The 12,329-nt window shown below is 41.6% G+C and overlaps 1 protein-coding gene across 4 annotated transcripts in view; it reads left to right on the top strand.

Annotated features, from left to right (window-relative positions):
- The window catches only part of CPLX1 (complexin 1), a 126,599-nt gene that overhangs the window by 78,379 nt on the left and 35,891 nt on the right, over nucleotides 1-12,329 (top strand). The gene's annotated exons all lie outside the window — the stretch shown is intronic.

Genomic DNA, 12,329 nt, shown 5'->3' with positions numbered 1-12,329 from the left:
TTACAGTGCCCTAAGAACAAGTCTGGGAGAAATCTTCAAAGTCTCATGACAGAGCTGAGAGTGCTGTCCATAAACAAAAGTATGTCTGCACTGGGCCAAATGTCTGACTCAATCCTTATGATTCAGGAGGGAAGCACAGGTAAGGATGAATTGCTCTGGTGGCATAGTGCATCTTGTAAAGAGGTATCAAGAATTGTTCTGCAAATAAAGAAATTGGGATTATGCTTCAAAGAAAAGAAAGTACTTACAGGGAATTGTCTACCTGTGACACTGCCAGAGAAAGGTATTTATATGATCATTTAAAAGAGGGCATTAGTTACCAGACAGATTCAGGACACCTACCTGGTCAAAATTTATTGGTTTTATAATGCATTTAATAAATATATATCTAGATAGTGTAATATATTAATATAAACATATCAATGTGTGCAGTATATGTTTAATGTATGTTTATAGGTGGAACTATTTCTAAGCAATGACACAGATCTGCATTAGGCATGAGGGAAAAGAAAGAGTAATGAATTTCTGAGTTGCAGGCAGATGGACTAATGCCCTTTTTTTCACTGGTCTCTGCCTCTTTTGATAGACCATTGAAGTGTTCCCAGAATTAGATGGAAATTGCATTTTTCTTGCTGTTGGGCAAACTGCTGTAAAGCATTTAATAAATCTGAGATACCTTCTGTTACAAATCCAAGGTGATCTAGACTAGAATTCACACATCCACGAGTAGGATGTGTACAGCCTGAGCTTGGATAAGACATGCAGCCAACAGGGATTTCCCTGGGGTACTGTCAGCTATCCAGACTTTGCTGAGTACTGTGTGATGAAGTCTCTTGGAAATGCATTGGCTCCTGAGTGATATGGCAAACAGTTGGCTCTGCAGGGAGAGTAAATGGGGATACTTGCAGGAATGTTATTTGACCTGAGTCAAAACTCTGGATTGCAGCTTTTCTAGTGATGTGGTGGGTTACCTTTGAGATTAGGAACAGGAAGTTGTGCTTTGGGGAGTGCACCTGGCTTGTGAAAACACAGGAGCTCAGTTCCCTGTGGTTTTCTTTCTCCTGGGGATAATCCCAGGTAGCATGCATTTGAAAGATGAAGCTGTTTTCTGCAGAATCTGAAAAGATGGATAAAGCTGTAGAAAGAAGCTGTTGGTTTGGGGTTTTTTTTGGAAGTTTGAGAGTTCCGTGAAAGAGAGAGATTACTTTGTCCTGACACAGAGATGGATTTGATGATATACAAGACTGTCTCCAACTGTTGTGAATTGGTCGCTGGAAATGTGAAACAAATGTTGAAAGAACAGAAGAAGGGACTGGATTATTTCCTCTATTACGTATTTAGAAATTACCTTAATTTCTTCTCCAGCTCCAGTAAAAGCAGAAATATAGAGAAAGAGAGAACTGAAACAGAGATTCTGTCTGGTATGTATACATACAGAAGTTGTTGTTAGCAGGTATGAATTAAATCTAGGAAGTATTTAAGTATTAGAGGTCTCCCCCATGATATTTGCTCATTTCTCACATAAAAGAGTAAAGAATGAGCATGTGAGTTGAATGAGTGGGTAGGAACAGGTTATTTATGCAGAATACAAGTTTGAAAGTGTGTGTCCTAGGTCATGAACTCACAGTCACAAAGTTCCTCCCTTAGTGCAGCTGCAGGATGTCAGGGAAACAAGCCAGGCAATCATGACTTCATCAGTTAGTTGATAAGGCCTACAGAAAGGACAGACTTATGTTTGTTGTTTTGGCTTTTTGCCTTGGCTCTTCAACGAGTATGATGAATGCATTTTTTTGTTTCAGGCTTCAGGAAATGTGGGAGCTATAGCAGAGCTTGAAAGGAATGATGACAGATACCACAGATATGTTCCAGCATGTGCTAACTTCAGATTTTAAATCCAATCTGTTAAACTGAGATACATATGTCCTCAGCCCAGCATGGCAGCTGGGCGCAGAAATTACTTAGGGAAAGGGTAGAATGAATTATGCAGCGATTAAATATTTTTTTCATAAAAAATATGTAGCATTTTCATTTGGAAATGAATTTTTAAAGATGACATTTGGACATGACATTTTGAAGTAACTGCCAGCTCCTACCCAACATTAAAGTCCAGCATCTGATACTGAAAATGGATGGAAAGAATGTAAAGAACATAACAGGTATACTCCAGCTTCCTTCTACCCCAAGGTGTGTGTATGCAGCTTGCTTTCTGATCTGATCTGGGCTTGATCTCAACACTAATGCCTCACAGATCTTCTGGGCCCTACCACAGCAGTCTCTGGGGAGAGGTGCCACACCTGTCCAAGACAGGCAAGACTTCCAAGAGGCCTTCAGTAGTGCCCTTGTGCCTGGTAGGTCAAGGCTGTTGCCAGTGCCCTGGTGGTAAGACTGTGGATAGCTAATATCCCTGTTACCTTGGTAACACCAAGTACTATCATCTTGCTGTGGTAGAGAAGCCATCTTGTTTCCAGTGCTCTTGGGTGGAATACTGCATTCTGTAAACAGATGACCTTGTTTGTATTATATACCTGCACACCTCAGCAGTGAAAGCTAATTACTTTCTTCATGTAATGATCCATAATTACTAATTTACATAATTAATTATTTCCACCACTCTGGTAGAACCCAGGCCTGAGAGTGCCCTAGTCCATGCTCTGTAATTAACACTCTACCTGTCTTGGCTGCTAGTGAGACAATGCCTGTAGTTTGGCTTCCTGAAAATCTTACACATGCTTTAGAGAGTCAGTATTGCTGAGCCCATACTGAAAAGTAGTAAGACCTTGGTGGGTTCCAACCAAGATGTATGTGAGCATAGTCCTCTGTCCAAATGGCTTGGCATCAAGACAGAATTTAGCTTTGAATTTAGACCATGCTTGAGATGGAGCATGAACTGCTTCACTAGCTATTCTATGCTCAGTTCTCAGTGTGAAAGGGTGAAGTGTCTCTGGCCCAGCTTGACTTTGACCAGCCTTATGTGCTGTGGGGAATAAAACAGAAGTTCAGTTATATTGATAAGGATTCTTGCCCTCCAAATTGAGCATGAAATCTGCATGAGAAGTATGGAAAGGTAGCAAATGGGAAATTCAAATGCTGGAAGAATTAGGAAGTTTATAAAAGGAAGTTAGGAAATTATAATTGACCCTTCTGGGTGCCGTGTAAAGATTGTGGCACAGTGCTTAATTGCATGGCCATACGTTTATGCTTCTAGGAATCTCAGCTCTCCTGTTGCACAAGACAAGGTCAACTGTTTTCTTATTAAGCACATATTCAGTATTCCATCTCTGCCATGCCTTACAATGTGTATTCTCAAGCTCATTTACTATGCAGTATCCAAATTCTGATGGCAACATAATGCATTTCCTCATTTGAGGGTTTAATTCTTTGTTGCTATTATTATTATGCTTTCACTGACATAGTTGGTGAGTTCAATGCAAGCATGGTTTCTTCTGAGATTTATTTGGGTGGGGGACAAAGAGTTTTGTTGAGGTTTTTCTGTTTGCAAAGTACAAAAGCAGAAGGGTCATTATGTCATGAAAGCCTTGGTGGCAAAAGAATGTTATCATCTTGTTGCATCAGTGAGCCTCTATGGCACAGGCAGAAATGCTCAGGACTTCCTTATCCCTTTGCTGGCAATAGGGAAATGGTGAAGTCTGGCATTTGATATTTGTTCCTGCAGGCAGCATATCACACAGCAAGAGAATGTGCAGTCCTTGTTCTGTTTAAGTGTGAGTCCTTCTGTCTCTAGATATGTGCCATTAATTCTTCCCGTTTTTCTTACTGGGCCTTTAAATGCTCTCAGTTAGTTAGGTTAGGCAGTAAGATTCTCTACAGTATTTGGTATTGTCCATGTTCCAGGAAAACCATGAAAACTACTCAGTTCTTTGTAGGTATTTAAGTTGTAATTTCCAGATCTTCCATGGTTTAAGGTAGGTGGTATTGGAGTTTACTTCTAGAAAAGTGAGAACATTTGGATTGCTGGCAATGTGACAAGTCCTAAGTTAGGGCCTTTGGTCTCTCCAGTAGGAAAGTGTTCTCATAATGCTGCTTTTTTTCCTTTTTTTTTTTTTTTTTAAAATCTGATTGCTGAAGTCACTTTTGGCACTAAATCACTCAGACAAAAAGGCAATCAGGATTTATAGCTGCAGTCCAAGATTCTTGTGTGAGATAATCAACATGCAACATCATATAATTACTTACTTTTAATATTTAATGTGTATATTTCCATATGTAATTGGTGCATAGCTGTGAAAATTCTGTCTCAGGGCAGGAAAAGTACTAGAATGTAAATTGACTCTGTTCTCCAGCAGTATCAGACCTTTGAAACTAAGCTACAAGCTCAAAGTTAACTTTGGTAAAACTTTGTTGCTATAAAACAACTTCACAATATTAGCTAAACACTTTGGTGTCAGTACATCTATGGGATGTTTCATTCTTGTCTAACTTCAGATGTAGATATTGCCAAGGGCTTTAAAAATTCCTGTACAAAGGAATGAAATTTTACTGCCTGAAAATGCAATTTTGAATGTGCAATCTTCCTTTTGAGGAAGAAATATATAGGACATTTTTCACTGGAGACTATCGACAACTGAAAAAAGTGCAGAAATTGTATTCTTTGCACGTCAAAAGGTGAAGGGTCTTAAACAAAGAAGAGATTTTCCTCAGCAATGAATCATGTTCTGTAATTCAAATGATAAAATTCATATCTCAATGAACAGAAACATTTTGCCTGATCTCTTCCCTTTTAAATCATTGATATTAAACTAGTGATGCGATTTTTTTATCTAGCACTTGTGATCTAATGAAGCTGTAGCTACTGTTCAGTGTGTGGGCCTTAAAATGTATTTTCAGAGATAAATATGTATGGCGCAGATGGAGAGGTATCATTAACTTGACTCTTCTCCTGCTTCCACAGTGGCTTTTGATAATTCAGGACAAAAAAAACAAACAGAAAAAATTTCTTTGTTTAGTTTAGCTCAGTGCAGATACTCTTTGTGCTGTAGACCAGGTGTTTACACCTGGGTCACAGGCCCTGTGGCTGTGAGAAAGCAATAGGCCTGGCTATGACACTCCCAGTGTGATACTTTGCAAGACAGGGATTATATTGTGCCTTCCAAGAAGTGTGCTCTGGGTTGGGTGGGAACAGTTGTAATGCCAGTAACAATGACAACTGAGAAGAATTGCACTTTCTGCAGCACTTAAATCATGGGCTGTTCTGGGTGAAGAAGGCTGCAAGGGCAATGTCCTGTGGTGTTTACTGTGTTCTGGACACATTGGATTCATTGGTTTTTGAGGACAGTGGAAGCTGGAGTAAGCCCAAGCAGAGTCGGAAGAAGGAAAGGACATTTGCAGGGTGATTGAAGAGCACCATAACCCCTCAGATAGTTTTCATATTGGCATTTGGAGGCATCCAAAGGGATAAAGTGATTTGACCTGGACTAGACTTCTGACCTCCTGCCAGGATTTGTCCCCTAACCAGTTGTATGCATGATGCACTGACTGGCCTGTGTTGCCTCAGCCAGATTCTTTAGTTTCTCTATCAGTTTTCTCCATAGCTTAGAGTACAAATCTTTAGCATCAAACTTATTTCTGGACTACGACCCTTTGCAATTTTACTGAATCACCCACTTCTCTTTTCTAACACTTTTAACCTTTGGAAATTCCAGCCAGATTTAATTTTCTGCTTTGTATATCCAAAAAAGTCCCCTTGTCTGCGAGGCAGTAAGTGCCTTTTGTGAAAAGGTGAACAAACTGGTCTCCTCCAGTAATAGGAAGCACAATTAGAAAGCCAAAAGTTAACAAGGTTATCTTGGTATACCTAAGTTAAGCAGTCTCTCTTGAAAGTTGAGAGAGAGAACAGTGCCTTCCCAGATGTGCTTTTCAGAACGGTACAGGGACTGATGTACCTGATAAGGACCTCTAAGGCCATTATTAAACATATTCATCTTCACAGTGATTTTAGGGAATCTGTTCCTACCTAACCCCTAGGTGGTTTCATCTTTATATTCACTTGGAAGTACCAGGATATACAACATGTCTTGGCCTTTGGGAATCCAGCTACCTACATGTATAGAATTCTCTAGGTGGTCTGAATGAAGGTCTGTGAGCCAGGTCTTATCTCTTGGCATTAAAACTAACAGAGCTTCCCTGATGGGAAAAGCTACATGGATTCCTTCCTGCACTGTAGCTTTAGGCCATTTTTAAAATTCAGAAAAGAGAGGCACCATTAGCAAACCATTGGAGCTTGGAAGCATACTGACATCTTTTTCATCTGCTTCGGTAATAGAGGTTTGGTTACTTAACAGAACTCAGCAGGTTCAGCTTCCAGCTGCTGATTCCCCCACTAATACCTTTTGGGGCTCATTAGTCAGCTGCTTTGTGCAGCTCTGCCTTGCTCTAACTTTGTTTCTATGTCTCACACTAATTCAAATCTACACCAGTAAATGTCACTTTGGATACTTGCTAGCAATACTAGAACCCACTGGGTAAGGCTTCTGGAGTTACTGAAATGACTCTTGAAATGCAGCCTTTTTTACTGTTATGCATTGACTAGAGTGTCTTGTAGAGTCATTCAGCTGAAATCCTCACTTAAACAACTTTTGTCTCACTGAGCTGGCTGGCAAAACCTGTGCACATTGCTGGCATGGGGCAGAGCAGATTCACCCACTCAGGACTGGGTGCAAAATAAGCCCAAGCAGATGACATACAGTGATTAGTGCTGGAATGTAACTAGGAAGGACATCTGAATGGTGTCTTAAGCCTTCTTGGCTGTGACTTATTGAAACTCTAAGCATTTGGCTCACCTACTTGGAAAGACAAGAAATCTGGACCCAAACAAATGGCCTTTTCCAAGTTCTTCTCTAGTACCATTGCAACTAAGCATTTGTGTTTGAACAGCCACACATTACTTCTCAGCCAGAGGTGCTGTTCTACCACCTCACAGTCCCAATCTACAATTCTGGCCCTCATACCAGGGTGCCCCATTAGCAGAAGATCTGTTTGGAAACTAACATCCAACAATTTTAACTGACAAATTATTCTGCATTCATAATAAGGAACCCTTCAGTACAGCCCTCCCTCACCCCATCAGTTATTTGTTTATGTTACCACCCAGAGGACAAGAAAGGTGGGAAGGCAGTAACTATCTGTAATTTATTGTCTGATCTCACAGTAAACCCTCCTTCCTCTCTTTCCCTTCTGCCTTTTTATCCTGGTTGAACTGCTGTTTTAGGAGCTTTCCTTTTTTTCAGAGCCAGGGCAGACTGACTACATTGCAGAGCAAGAATGTGTTATCTATGAAGCACTGCTTTACTTCTACAGAACATGATTACTATAGGGAAACAATATACACAGCGACTGTATATTGCCAAGTTTGTACATATGTACACACAGAGAAATGTATATAGAGAGAGTCTGAACAGATCTTCTGTAATCAGAAAGATTTTTTTCTTTGCATATAGCAGAAGATGAATGCAAAGGGAATGGCTGCATCATGGACAAAGCCTTACTTCATTCCAGTTTCAGTGGCAGTCTGCAGTCACTCTTCACAATGTCTAGTCCACAGCTTGAGGAATTCTGTGAGGGACCTGCCCTTCTTCAGGGGGAGTAGCAATGATTAACACCTGCATAAAGAGGCTATTGAGTTATAGCTTATTAAGTAGTAGCATTCACAGTCATCCCTACACCAATAGGTCAAATCCACTACACGAAGAAAGAAGGAAGGAAAGCTACCTACATGCATGCTGCATCCAGAGTTCTCTTTTTGCAAAGGCTGCAGACTTGTCTTAGCCTACATCCCCAGAAGAGCAGGCACAGCTCACTGTCTACCTGAATTTTGGCTGGAGTCATTCACGCTGGCTCTCCAGAACAGGAACTGCCCAAGTCTGTACAAAAGGAACTATGAACCTGTATGAAGAAAACAACAGCAGGTCTTTTCAGTGGATTTCTGCCTGGACTCCCTATGAGAAACATAAAGGTAACAGTATGCATTCACCTCTGAAATACCAGTTAGCTCTGTTTCTGCCTTTTTGATGCTTCTTTGTGATTGTAAGTGTGGCCAAATGATGTGTCTTGTTCACATCAGCCAGCAAGACCAAGCTGCACAGAGGAAGGGCTTTTTCCCAGGACATCTCCAAAATCTAATTCATATATTAATTATATAACTTAAATAACATATTATATATATTATATAATATATTCTATATCAATTATATAGTTTAATTAATAATTTTATTATAATTAATTTTTACTTAGCATTACTGCTTGTGATTTACAGGTGGAGAAATTGAGCTACTTGCCCAAAATCATGCAGTAGTTGAGTAGAGAATTGATTTCCTGAGCTGGAGGCCTAGGGATAGCCTGACCCTTGTGTAAATGAGATTTTTTCTCCTTCCAAAAACCTGGGCACCTCCACAGGCAGCAGTCCATGACAGAAGTTTAGGACTTGGAAGTGAAGACCATCCCAGAGCCTGTATGACCCGCGTTCCCATTGCTACTGGTCTGTAGAAGTGACTGCCACACCCACACCCTTCCACTTGGAATTTCTTTAGCCAGTAGAACCAAGACCACATGGAACAATTTATTGGCCAAATTCCAACAAGGGCATGAATGCATCCCTTTGCATCAAGAGGCAGAACAGCTTATTTGCTGCTCTGCTGCTTTGGGGAATAAGATATTCTTTCCTCAATGGAAAAACCCCTTAGTCAGGATCATATAAAATTTAGCTAAGTGGCTGGAGGAGCTCTGAGTTTTTTCCAACACACCCTCTCCAACTCTTTAGATTCATCTCATCTCTAAATGTAGACAGTTCTGTTCTGGATCATGCTGCTTGTGTCAGCCTGAAAATGCAGACAATGGCATGAGAGTGATTTGATCAGTACCATTGCCTGTAGTAAGTACAGCTACACCATTTTTTTTTCATGTAACTTCTTTTTTTTATCCCTAGCTTACAAATTAGATGCAAGGGGAAGGGCTTGTACAGTTGTTGGTTCTTTTTTGTGTCAGCTAACTGAAGGACTGTGAAGATTACCAAACAGGATTTAAAGGTCTGTTCCCTTTTTGCTGCAGCCAAAGAGCTCCTGTTACTGCTTTAAACCAGGCATTAACCACAGTATGTCTCATACTGCCAGTTTGTTATCTGAGCCTTGAACTATCAGATAACTCACCAGGACTTTATGAGACCAGTGGAATTATGCCTGCTTGAGAGTGTAGCCTCATGCCTTCATGGCTCAGCTAACTGATGCATCATTCTTTTCTGTTAAAAGTCATCAGAGCTGGACTCAGCCTCTGAAACGCTGCTGGTTCCTTAGAGCAAGATGTGACTTTGTGCTGGCCTCACCACAAAGCTCTGCATCTGTTCTGACATTGCTTTCGGTTTCATCAGGCTGGGATTTAAGACTGTCAGGGAGAATTAGTCACCCCACATGCCTGAAAGAAGAAGGGCTGACACAAGGCCAGATCTGAGTTCATGCATGGGTCAGGCTGATAAAGTTTAGGGTGTGCTTTACTTGTGGTAGTTGTGTAGCCTTTGCCTGCTGTGTGTCTTCATTCCCCATGTATGCTTGTTGCTTTTGGTTAAGCTGGGAAAAGAAGGGAGGGTTTGCATGCCCCATGCCTAGTGAGTGCCAATTTATATGGCCTTCCTGAGGGTCTGAGACAGGCCTCAGGAGTTTTCTTCCCTTCCTCACTGGCCAGCTTTGAGGCAGCCATGAGTAGAGCTGATTTAATCTCACCAGACTCCAGTGCAAGACACCCTGTCTGGGGATCCAGGCCTGGGAAGCCCTCTTGCTGATGCAGGAGGAGGGCTGTGGCCGCCTTTTTTGACCATGTTGGAGTTTAAGGAAGGCAGACTGGCTGCTGCTGGGGGAGAAGTAGGGTATCTGGGGAAACGTTTGCCCTTTCATCATTTCCAGTGGATGTGGTTTTCTGGGATACCCTTCTTCAATGCAACCTTGAGTCCTGTCCCTGCTGTAGGCCTCCTCCTTTGCCAAAACAGCACATAAGTCTGCCTACTCCTGCCTCGAAGCACAGGCTCAGGTTATTCAATATCTGCTGAGAGGGAGACTTCATGGAGGAACTGTTTTTCCTCAGTTAGGAAGAAGGGAGAAAGAATGCAGCCTGTCAGCTCAATGCCACCACATTCAAATTCCCCCACATTTCCTGGAACTGTTGGCATGGTCTTCACAAGACCATCAGCCTAAAACAAGTACTATGGAGCAGGTACAGTGCTTTTATGCTCTTGGTCCCAGCCAGACTTCCAAGCAGCCCATTAGAAATTTAGGATCATAATAGGGCTGAGACAACTTTTAAAACGGGCACCATATAGGTCTGTAGGATCTCACTAGTCATTTTACAGCTGCTGGATTATTTCTGTCATGCTCAGTAATAGGAATGTAAATTCTGTCTCCTTATTAAACATGCTGTCCCTAAATTAGAGGAAGGATTCTTCAGCCAGAGATTGACACAGATATAGTCCAAGCAAAGGCCTGATGTGGGAAAGGCAGCTGACAAATTGCCCCTTGAACAGAACTCTTCGTCCACTCAAATGCAGAAAGCACAATGGTGCTTGTAGGTGGTTTTTATTCAGGACTTGTATGACTGATTTCCTTTTTTGGAAGTTTATTTCAGCTGCTACCGATGAGTTTTGAGGATAGAGACATCCCAGTGTACCATTCTTGAAAATCCCTAGAATGTTTTGTCACATTCTGATGTTTCTGATGAATCCCTGGTTGTTGACTAGTGGGTCGTTCCTGTCTGTAATGAGTAGCTTCTACCACTCAAGATGCTATAAGCAGAACCTACCAATTTAAACTATAAACCTGGGCAGCAAAGGCAGAAGTGGCAAAACAGTATTGCAGAGAAGCAGAGGATCAGCTTCATCATGTCTGTGTGCTTGGGCCAGCTGCATATCTGGCTAGAAACTTCTTGCTTGTTATCTTCACATTTCCTGTGCTCTGGTGATTTCCTGTGCTCACAGATTTCCATGCACTGTAATTTGCAGAGGGTATTAGGTTTGGTTAGAAGAGAAGAAGCTAGTAAACTGCCTTCAGTGAGGTGCAAGACAGCATCTCCACTTTCTGCAGTCAGTCTCTAGTTGAATGACACGGAAGACTTTTCTGCCCCTGCCCACTTCAAGTTAGTTTCATATAACGTGTCTTTTTAGCTCGAGGTGGGAATTCAAATCTGTAGCTTGATTTTAACTGAATTTTTATCTGGAGTTGAGGCTGGGAGTTTTAGAAGAGCAAGGCTTCTGGGATATTCTCTATTCATACCTCATTGCTACTACTACAACTCTACAGTGTTTTTGCTACTGGCCAGCTCTGATAGTAGACATGAATGAGAAAATTTAAAGCAGAAACAGAAGAAGATGTTTCTGAGGCATGCTCAGATCTCCACAAAGCCTTGGACATGATGCAGAGCCTTCTGGAAATCTGAGAGAACAGTTCCCTGACTTCACACAGGGCCCTGTCAGTTTGATGCTATTTAACAGAAGTAGGCCTACTTTGGTTAACTCCTAAAAGTTTGACAGTGCTTTATAAGTCAGGAAGTACAACACCAATGCCTTCTATCCATGTGCCAGCTAGCCTTCCAGCCTTTACAAATCTGTCCCTTCTAATTTAGAGAGCCAGCTTTCACTCCTAACTATGCTGTCTCCTTCAATAAAAGAGGCAATAGCTTGTATGTGCTCTCGAAATAGTCTCTCAGTCTTGATGTGTGCTTTTGCTCTTCATATGTCTTTCTCCCATATATTGAGAAAGGAGGCAGATTCCCAGAGGAGGAACTGAGGACCACAGATCAAGCTGAGAGCTGCAAGGGTGGCTTTATGTTGAATTCTTGCTGGGAAAGTCTGACTTGGACAGTGACAGGGCTGTGGACTGATATCTCTACAGGCATTTGAAAAGTGGTTGTCCCATCCCCAAATCAACAGTTTTCAGTATAGGGATAGGGTGAGGGTATGTGTTCTATTTCTTACAGGTTGTTGCAAAGGAAAGTAATATACTGTTGTTAAATTCCAATGCATGGTGAAAGAGTACCTTCCTCTTCCAAGAGATTTGCTAAGGAAGGGTAATCCGCAAACAGAAACACATGGAAAAGCACTGGTCTGGCTGTGCTTTTGGGTGAATGGCTACTCTTCTGTCATTCAGACTGGATGTTTAGCAAGTGGTTTAACTTGATTCTGTGCTGCTGCATGCTTTAGGTACGGATTTGGAGGTGGAGGGAGGTAGGGGATGTTTCAGGGCTTCACTTTTGACAGGTAGTGGGTGAATCTCAAATGAGAAACTGCCAACGGTGCCCAGAGATAGGGATATCCTTGCTCCTGCAGGGCATCTAACACT

This window comes from Buteo buteo, chromosome Z, assembly GCF_964188355.1.
Source record: "Buteo buteo chromosome Z, bButBut1.hap1.1, whole genome shotgun sequence".
Taxonomy (NCBI): Eukaryota; Metazoa; Chordata; class Aves; order Accipitriformes; family Accipitridae; genus Buteo; species Buteo buteo.
Note: the sequence above shows the minus strand (reverse complement) of the source record. Positions and strands in the feature narration are given on the sequence as shown.